Here is a 9,539-nt window from a genome sequence, read left to right on the forward strand (position 1 = left end):
CCGCCCGGGCGAAACAGTAATCCGCCCGGGCGAAATAATAATCCGCCCGGGCGAATTAGTAATCCGCCCGGGCGAAATAGTGGAGCCCGATTTTTTTTTTCGGTATGTCCTATATACGCTTCCGTAGTAATGTTATATTGATCACATTTTGTAACTGACGCACACAACCGTGGCTTTTATGGTAGTATAATATACAAATATTGACTGCTTCGAGTGCTATGGTTAAAACTATGACTCCCGAGGTGATCCACGGAGCGTTCTATTTTCCCGAGGCGAAGCCGAGGGAAAATAGAACGCTCCGGGGATCACCGAGGGAGTCATAGTTTTTAACCATTGCACGAGTAAAAGCAGTCAATATTTGTTTTATAACACCCCAAACATTTCTAAAACCTGTATTATTATTATTAAGTTACAGACCTGAATGCTACAATCCACGGACGACGCGAACACAGATTGCAAACACTTTTACCTGCTGTGTTGCATGTAGTGTCGGACAATCCGAAATGGTTACAGACTATTAATTTATCATCCTCGTACACGCAACGGACGTCTGGGTACTGCACGCCGTGTGCTAGTCTGTTGGACTAGCGCACGGCGCCATGTGCTAGTCTTCGGACTAGCGCATGGCAAACCGACGCTCTATCACACGGCCGTCGTCTAGCAAAACTAAGACATGTCATGTGACGCGCTCTAAACCAATGAGCAGGCACAGTACTTGCAAGGGGTGTTATAATATAAGCAAGTTACCTTGACTCTTTATACCAATAAAGACATGTGACCACAAACACACACGTGTTGCTTATCTTTCATTGCATTTATGGTTCTTCTGTGGTGGCCCTGAAGGGACATCGCATATCGCCCATTTCTAGTCTCGATACTTTCGAGATTAATTAAAAAACTATCTTGTTTAAAGGCAGTGGACACTATTAGTAATTGTCAAAGACTAGCCTTCACAGTTGGTGTATCTCAACATATGCATAAAATAACTAACCTGTGGAAATTTGAGCTCAATCGGTCATCAAAGTTGTTGCGAGATAATAATGAAAGAAAAAACACCCTTGTCACAAAAAGCTGTGCGCGTTTAGATGGTTGATTTCGAGACCTCAAGTTCTAAATATTATGAGGTCTCGAAATCAAATTCGTGGAAAATTACTTCTTTCTCGAAAACTACGTCACTTCAGAGGGAGCTGTTTCTCACAATGTTTTATACCATCAACCTCTCCCCATTACTCGTAAACAAGAAAGGTTTTATGATGATAATTATTTTGAGTAATTACCAATAGTGTCCACTGCCTTTAAGACCAATAAAGACCTGGGACCACAACAAAACACACATGTTGCTTATCTTTAATTGCATTCATGGTTCTTCGCCCATTTCTAGTCTCGATACTTTCGAGATTAATTTAAAAACTATCTTGTTTAATGTCGCTTTATATCAAATTGTTCTGTCTTATTTTCCTTCGCTGTGTGTGGTTTCCCTTCTTGTGCGCTTTGAGCACCTCATTTGGTGGACTTTGGCGCCTTATAAACATTCTTTATTATCATAACATCATTTCAATGGTTTGGTCCCACACACTCAAGAATTAAAAAGAAAACAAGATGGAGGGACTAAAAGGCACATTAATTTTGAGGAAGATATTGGAAACTGAACAGATTCTGACTCCTTATCTTACCCAGTTGGATTACTGCAAAAATTGCAAAGAAAAGCGAATGTCCCAACATTCTGATCTGTGAAAAGGGAATATAAAAATCATAGTCTTTGAAAACAAAGCGGACAGTGCAAAGACATTCTGAACTTAAAGACAATGGACACTATTGGTAATTGTCAAAGACCAGTCTTCTCGATCACTTGGTGTATCTCAACAAATATATAAATAACAAACCTGTGAAAATTTGAGCTCAATAATTGGTCGTCGAAGTTGCAAGATAATAATGAAAGGAAAAAACACCAATGTCACACGAAGTTGTGCATTTTCAGATGCTTGATTTCGAGACCTCAAAATCTAATTCTGAGGTCTCGAAATAAAGTTTGTGGAAAATGACTTCTGTCTCGAAAACTATGGCACTTCAGAGGGAGCCGTTTCTCACAATGTTTTATACCATCAACCTCTCCCCATTACTCCTAACCAAGTAAAGGTTTTATGCTAATTAGTTATTTTGAGTAATTACCAATCGTGTCCACTGCCTTTAATACCCTTAATATCAATAAATAATAATACCCCTTGAACCCTCTCCATTTGTTTTGAGCTAAATAATGAACTATTTTAAACCATTCAAGGTGTTTGGAAGATCACACCGATGAACTATTTTGAAGAGGCTTTCGAGCCGCAGGCATTGTGGAGATAACGTCTTAAAGGATTTGGGTACCTTTTCAAAATGTCCATAGATTTACATTAAACTTACAGGGTTTGAAGATAATGATAGTGGAAAGCTTCCCTTCAAATATTACTTACTGAGGTGCTGTAGTTTTTGAGAAATGAGTAAAACAATGTCATGAAAATACGTTTGTAAATGATTAAAATAATTTTGTCTCATGAGATGAAAATTATTTTTATGACATTGTTTTACTAATTTCCCAAAAACTACAGCACCTCAGCACGTAATATTTTCAGGGAAGCTTTCTACCATCATTATCTTCAAACTGTGTAAGTTTAGTGTAAATCTGTGGACATTGTGTTTTTTGTCCTATAAAAGTTACATATAGACCCTTTAAGTCCAGGCGTGTTTCATTGGCTTATTTTGTCTTGTGAGCGTTTCCTTGTAGTTCTTCTAATATTTGTATTGTTCAATTTAATACAGTTTCAATTCATTCAACATTTATTTCCATATTGGTCAAAAAGGGAGAATAATAAACAAGTTAAGTAAAATAAATTCAGTGTAAATTATTCAAACAGCGAGACAACATTCCAACTCACAATAATATTATGATTTAAGTTTATCTGGTAAATCTGGAGACCAAAACGAAAAAGAAGAAAAAAAATGAGTGAAAAGTAAATAGACAATTTGAGTATAATCGATTGAAATTCTCACCCAATGGTCGTAAAAACGATAGTTCCAAGCCCCGTCTTTATAATGTCAGTGCGAATGGCGAACCACTATACCTAGGCGAATTTGTACGTCCACGCAAAGGCCAATTTAAAGATGGACTATAACGGTACTCCTACATTAAAATCACTATCAGAACTTGTTTATGTTGTGTTCAGCTATCAATTCATTGTTGTGGTCATGTTTTTCTCCAAATAATTTTGCTACAATTTGACCGAAAAAATTTGACCTCGATTCTTCGATTTTGAAATTTCCCGCCCTGGACTGGTTCCCGGCTATTAAACCAACACTGAAATCCAAGCGGATTTGTAAACCAGCGGACGTCATGAACGCGGTCAAAAAATGGTGATGTCATACCCATGAAGCAACGAGAGTAAACAAAGATTACGCCATGTTACTCCGTGTGTTGTGTATGCGTTTTCATCCACACTATAGGCGTGCGTGTGTGCTACGAAGCTTTTTGTTTCTAATGTATCAGCTATAAATACTGCCGACTATTTGGTTGTTTGTGGATGCACTAGAAGTTTCAAAGTTTGTGTAAGAAGCCTGGATCGATTCCGAAATTTAAACCTCTAAGCATCGAGAGAATTCAGGGGGATCTTCTACCACCAGGCCCCAGCCAGTGCTGCTTGTGCATGTTACGACGTCGGCGGGGTCCCTCTGCCGTGGCCCTGGTCGCAAGTGGCCGTGGAACAGCAAAAGAATCAAGTGGCATTACAGAAAAGAGAGAGAGAAAAGCCTGGTAAGTACTTGTTAATAATTTTTAAAAATCTACTACTGAGAAACTATCTCCATTATTAATTCAGGCCCAATACATGTTCATGTAATTGTAATCAGAAAAATAGTAAACAATCTCTACCCTTTTCATGCAAGGAACAATCATCTTGTTGTCAAATGACACGATGTGCATGCTCTGAATCTGACCCGACTACCATAAAATAGCTACATAGTGTATTGACTCTGTTGAGTGATGAATCCATGTAGCCACCCAAGTGCTTTAGGCATGTTTATGCCCTGGTTTACACTTTCTGGCATGTTCATGCTCAACCATGTGTGAATACTATATGAATCCATTTAAAAATTTGATTGTTACAGTTAACAGTTTATTGGCCTCGCTGACATGTATTTATATTGGTCTATACTGGATTGCTGGACATTGTTTTTGCCAAAGCTGCCTAAGAATTGTTTGCTTTTTTTTTTTAAGGCACAGCTCAAAAATATGTTCAAACTCTCATCCATATAATTGCCCATCCATGGTCATTCAGAATTTTTCTCTCCTAATTCAGGAATTACCAATTCCAGAGAAGTTTAGTCTGAAGTTTTCCTATAGCTGTGTTTATTGGCTTGGCACGGTTAATTATGGAGTGTTTACTATATTTGCATTTGTAAAATAAGGCCAGTTCTTTTTCAGCACTAGTTTTTTTTGTTTATTTATTTATTTTTTGTTTTTATATTTTTTTGTACAGAAATAACTCGCAGCTCTACACTACAATGAGAATGCAGGACAAAGACAATGCAGTACGAAGACATGCTAGCCAGAACTAGAAATGGAGACCTAAGATTCTCAATAGCACTTTAGGTAAGTAGTAGGCCTATGCATGCAAATTTTCAGAGGATCAGATGATTTCTTCATTTTTAGTTTTTCAGCTGCCCCTTTGAAAACTGTTCACGGTGGAGGGGGGGGGGGGAGGGGATGGGGTGTTGAATCGCAAACCCCCCCCCCCCCCCCACCCCGATCTGTACCTGAACAGTTTTGTACTAGGTGTAGATCTGGGGGAGGGGGGTGGTTGGAGGTCATGTTTTCTATCAGACATAAAGAAAACCTGCCCCCTTGGTTTTGTTGCATGTGGACTCCTTTTGTACTGGTTTTGCGTTAACTCCTGTAAGGTTCTTTTCAAAACTACGCAAACTCAAAGAGAGATTGTCAGTACATGGTGTTACGTCAAACCTACCGAGATTGTATTTCTGCCTTGTAAATTTTCAAGAAATCCCACATAACGATTATTTGGTTTTGTTTTTTATTTTTCATTAAACAGATACGCATAGAATGCATGCACAATGCACTTGTTCATTGTCAGCAGGGTGACAAGACACGAAAACAACTCCATCCGCAGCTGATGTGTAACCCCCGTGTCATTGACATCAACCTTCACCAGCCGGAAAAGGATGCAACAGCTTTTTTTTTTTGGGGGGGGGGGGTGGGGGTTCAAAGGTAGTGGGTTCAACTTTGTTTGAAGAAAGAATGACCTGTGTCCAGTTTCGTGGATCTGTTCATCACCAAATTCTGCGCTTATGATCACCGTTCTCTGCTTACGTCCAAACGCTAAATTTCTGAGCTTACTTTGTAAGCGTAGAATGCCTGGTATAAACCAACTATGCACCCATGACCGGCAAAAGCCAAAATTCGCCGGTAACCTGTGAAACGCGCTTGATGTAAGCACAGAATTTCCTGCTTCCGCAAGTGTCGATTCTTTGTTTACAGTAAGCAGATCCATGAAATTGGGCCCTAGCTTGTACACATTGTTGTGGGTTTTTATTTTATTTTTTATATATATATATTTTTTTTGGGGGGGGGGGTAACCAGGGTAGTACAATCAACTTTGTTTAAAAACAGAATGACATGGTCTGTACACAATGATTTTATTATATTCTTTTAATGTACAACTTAATTTACAATTTACACAGAGAACCACAGCTAACTAGGTACATAACATGGCTTAGGTTTTCTTTTTTTGGGGGTAGGGGCGTTGACAGGGTTGTATAGTTAACTTTTTTTGATGACGGAATGTTCAGATGATTTCGCTATCACTAGGCAACCTTTTTTCAATTTTGATATTTTAAACTCAAAAATAAACTATTGTCGTTTGCAAATACATACAGTTTTAGTGTTGTCGTTATTATGGAGGTGTACATGGCTTCTATTTTTTGTTTTGTTTTTATATTTCTGCTAACCAAGTTGAATGTTGTTACCATGTTAATCATAGTGTATTGTTGACAACAGGGGACAAGTTTATTGCACATAAGTGCTAAATTAATCAATTTGAACCACACACCTAATTTTATAAGCCATAGTAATTTACATTTTGTGTCTTTCAGAGGGGTGGGTGGTTCAAATTAAATTAATCAATTTGAACCACCCACCCATCTGAAAGAAACAAAATGAAATAGTATACATGTACATTTATACGTAAATTATTATGGCTTATCAAATTATTTCTCACTCCCTCCGGATCATTATAACTTGGAAAATTGTTACGACTGAAGACAAATAAACCAAAGCAAAGCTGCCTAATCCGTTGGTGGATACGAAAATCCTTCCACTGTACTGTACACGAGGGTTTGGAAACGTCCTTCGTGTTGCTGCCATCAAACATGATGTCAGTGGCAGCGGTTGAACGGACAAGATAGTCCTAAGCTCACCACTTGCTGATAATCATCATTGCAGTGTTTTCTGTAAAACAAAACAAAAGAATTCATACAAAATTATTAACAAAAGAATTCATACAAAATTATTAACAACAGATTTGTGGTTTGCATGGTGAAGTGTTAATATTGCATGTGTGTACCTGAATTGCTTTAAAACTATACCCATGCCAGAAGGCAATCATAATCCAAAGTAGCAGTTACATACATGTACATGAGATATTTGTGTAGATGCACATGTGTCAACCACCATGCAGTTACTTGGTGGAGAAAAACAACAACATAGGTTATCTACAATATCAGTTTAAATTGATAATGTATGAATTTTGCCAACAAAGTATAAAACGCAAGACAAAAATGACCCCTCCCCTCACATTTCTATACTGCCCAAGTCAGTGCATGTGTTGTTCACATACATGTATTATAACGTGAATGGAGGTAAACAATAAACCTTGTCCATCATGTTCGTTCATGTTTTAATTTAGTCAAGGATAGCCTTCAACTATTTTTGGGAGCAGAAATAAACTGATCAAACGAAGCATCATTCAGTATAATTCATGAAACGTTTTGTGGCCTTACCAGTCTGTCTTTAGCCGTCGATCATCAGGGTTTGGCTCATCGTCTTCGGCCTGACGATCATCGTCCCCGGGCTGGTTAACTACATGTACTCATAACACGTCTTCGGCTTCTCTCTCGTCCGGTGAGCTCCCCTTATCGCTAGAGCCCTCACTTTCCTCTGAAGTGCCTCCCTAAAATGCCTTTTCCTCATCTATACTGTGGTTTTCCCGAGACCCGCTGCCATCGGACAGTTTCACTGTTTTTTTGTGTCAAAAAATGCAGCCTATAGTGTCCGATGTTATTCCACATTCAATGTACATGTAAAATGCACGCACACGATCGACCTGACACACTGTGTACAGAGCTTCGGTACGTGGTGTGACGTCACACACTGTGTATGAATGGTTCGTGGGTCACCGGCTTTTGCCGAAACTGAGTTTTCTGGGTCGGAGTACGCCGCGCGAATTCGTGTTTTTTTTGCATGAAGGTAAAGGTTTTATTGAATACTACTAAAATATCAGTCCTTATTTTACATTTCTTGTACAAAAATAGTAATATTGGCTATATCAATAATCTGTTATAGTCCACCTTTAATGAGTAGACTTGTGGACAAGTCGTTAAGACTGTCGCGGTGAGAGTGGTGGTGGCGTAATGATTTAGGTCTCTGCGAGCGAATACTGCTCCCGCGAGATCACTGCTCTCGCGCGAAGCTACTGGTTGCAACTGCATGCACAGCGCGAGAGCAGTAGCCTCGCACAGGGCAGCAGTCTCGCGAGAATATCGCCAGTATCGCGGAGAGAATTGAAAATCTACCACTTTAAAATTTACGACTTGTCTTCAAGTCAACAAAATACATGAAGCAGCTATACGTGTACCAAGTTACCATGGCAGCGTATGTGAGTGGAAATAACAACCGAACAATGGTCTAGTCTACAGGTGGAATTTTGGTTTGCACTTCCATGCACTTTCATAATATTGGTATTAAAGATATTGGACACCTTCGTTTCAAAAACAGAGTTAGGACCAGTTACTCGTCCAAACTGAGAACTTTCCACGCAATTTGTATATAATAGTCAGGCAGCTTATGACCATATTTGAGAAGGATGTGGACGTTCCGGACAAAAGCACCAAATTTTGTCCACGTGTTCCTTAATACCTAAGCTTTGCATTTTTGATAGGAACCACCTCACCAAGATGTATTATGGCGGCCATCTTGGATTTCCAAGATGGCCGCCATTTAAAAACCTGTTTTTGCCAGTATCTCACCTCCTGAGTCACCTAGGATCACAATTATGGTGTCTAGATATACATTTCCATGGTCAAGGAATACATCTTCACCACTTAGAAAAGCAACAGTGCTTTATTTTCTTTGTATGGCGGCCATCTTGGATTTTTAAGATGGTAACCATATGAAAAACCCATATTTGCCGGTATCTCGCCTCCAAAGTTACATAGAATCAAATAGTGTGTCCAAATATATATTTCCATGGTCAATGGATCCAACTGTACCACTTAGAAGAGCAGCAGTGTCTTCTTTCTTTTATATAGGGCCATATTGGGTTTTCAAGATGGCCGCCATATGAAGAAAACACACATTTTGTCAATATCTCATGTTCTAAATCACTTTTAATCACAATTATGGTGACCAAATATACATTTTCATGGTCAATGAATCTAACTGTACCACTCAGAAGAGCAGCAGTGCCTTCTTTGTTTTGGATGGCGGCCATCTTGGGTTTTTCAAGATGACCGCCATGTGAAGAAAACCCATATTTTTTATCAATATCGCACCTAAATCACTTATAATCACAATTACAGTTGTGGTGACCAAATAATATACATTTTCATGGTCGAGGAATCCAACTGTACCATTTAGAAGAGCAGCAGTGCTTTGTTTTCTTTGTATGGCGGCCATCTTTTTATGTAGTGGTCATCTTGGGTTTTCAAGATGGCCGTCATAAGAAGACAAAAACGTATTTGCCAATATCTCACCTTTAAGTCACTTAGAGTCACAATAATGGCTTCTTAATATATATTGTTATGGTCAAGGAGTGCAACTGTACCACTTGGAAAAGCAGGCCATCGATCACCTTCAATATGGCTGCTAAGTATAAACCCATTCAATATCTCACCTCCTTCGTTCAGTGATCTGGATCACAAATTTGCTACTTGACAACTTGGGTCATACCCCACCTAGTACAACTGCAAAAGGTTAAATTTCATAGCACACTGGAATCTGCACGTTTGAAATTACTTGAGAGAACAGCAAAATGCAATGAAACTGGCTGTGTCTTAAACGAAAAATCACCAGTTGTCAGACAACTCTACCCTTGTGCCAGCTGGGGGCTGTTAAGACACTGGACACCATTGGTAATTGTTAAAGACCAGTATTCTCTCTTCCCAGCAACCATGTATGTAGGCCCCTTCCATTCTGACTTTTAAAACGATCAGTTCATTGGCAAGTGACGGTAACCCTTCTTTATGCTTTGCGAGCAAAATGTGGATACATGAAA

The 9,539-nt window shown here is 39.0% G+C and overlaps 1 long non-coding RNA gene across 1 annotated transcript; it reads left to right on the forward strand.

The window, feature by feature from the left end:
• The first annotated feature begins 3,153 nt into the window (after nt 1-3,153).
• Nucleotides 3,154-5,918, forward strand: LOC139947568 (uncharacterized). The gene is made up of 3 exons (XR_011787368.1): nt 3,154-3,787; nt 4,512-4,624; nt 5,082-5,918. It is a non-coding gene; the product is annotated as an uncharacterized lncRNA (long non-coding RNA).
• Nucleotides 5,919-9,539: the final 3,621 nt, after the last annotated feature.

This window comes from Asterias amurensis, chromosome 14 (assembly GCF_032118995.1).
Source record: "Asterias amurensis chromosome 14, ASM3211899v1".
Lineage (NCBI taxonomy): Eukaryota > Metazoa > Echinodermata > Asteroidea > Forcipulatida > Asteriidae > Asterias > Asterias amurensis.